Source organism: Nanorana parkeri, unplaced genomic scaffold (genome assembly GCF_000935625.1).
Source record: "Nanorana parkeri isolate BGI_ZX_2015 unplaced genomic scaffold, ASM93562v1 scaffold1833, whole genome shotgun sequence".
NCBI lineage: Eukaryota > Metazoa > Chordata > Amphibia > Anura > Dicroglossidae > Nanorana > Nanorana parkeri.
In genome coordinates, this window is record NW_017308101.1 from 101,732 (window position 1) to 102,837 (window position 1,106).

The following is a 1,106-nucleotide window of genomic DNA, read 5'->3' on the forward strand; positions in this document are numbered from 1 at the left end:
CTCCAGGTGAAGTCAGCATGTCTCCTATTCCGGGTCCCACCGTCCACCTCATGATCAACTCTTACTGGCCCGCTCTGTAGTTAGCTCTCTCCTGACCCCGCGTTTAAGTTCTCTCTCTCACCTCTCGTAGGACTGTACAAAGTCTGGAAAGATTGACCTATCGCGGCATTGTACATAAGGAGAAGGTAGATGATTCTATCGGTTGATCTCTAGTTTTTGGTTTGCTAAATTATTTTCATATCGGATGAAAAATGTACAATACTGTAAATGAATTGGAACAATAAATGTTTACAATCTTACTGGCTACCAGTCTGTTCCTTCCTCCTTGCAGCGTATACAAATAGGAAGGGGAATCTCTGCAATGCATGCCTACTTCCCCATGGTGTGTCCCTTTAATGACCCTTCAGGTACAGAACATGACTTGCTGCTCTGCCAGAAATGTGCCCAGCTCCTAATTTCCTGTTGTAGGCTGAGTGGTGTCAGCCCTGCCCAGTTTCTCTTGCCATGCTACTCAAAAGCAACTACCCTCACATAGGAAGGGACCCCAGGCCACAGCTCTGAATGTGTTGGTAGCTGCTGATGAGCTCTATGCATGCTCACTAGGGATGCACCGATACCGACACTAGTATCGGTATCGGTGCCGAGTATTTGGGGCGAGTACTTGTACTTGCCTAAATGCTCCGATGCCTAGCCCGATACATCCGGTATCAGGAAGCCGGTGTTCTATCGAAAAGCTCCAACTCATCGAGATCTCCAACTAACTCACTTCCGGTGCTCAGAAAGACCGGAGCTCTGTACAGTGGCGGTGCACATGCGCGCAGAGCGTTTTCAGAATACTCGTCGAGTTTGCCACCTGCTGAATATTGTTAAAATGCGGCTGTACAGAAGCTCCGTCAGTCTTTGTGTTTTGCAGTCTAACGCCGTCTGGGCGAAATCTCCAACTTGCAAGTACCCTACAGTGAGGTAGTTGGAGATCTCGATGAGTTGGAGCTTTCGATAGAACACCGGGGCAGGGAGTCATTACACGATGCCAGGCTTCCTGATTGGCCGGGAAGCCGGTTCCATGCTCCCTCGTTACTTGTGACGAAGGAGCATGGAGCCGGCTT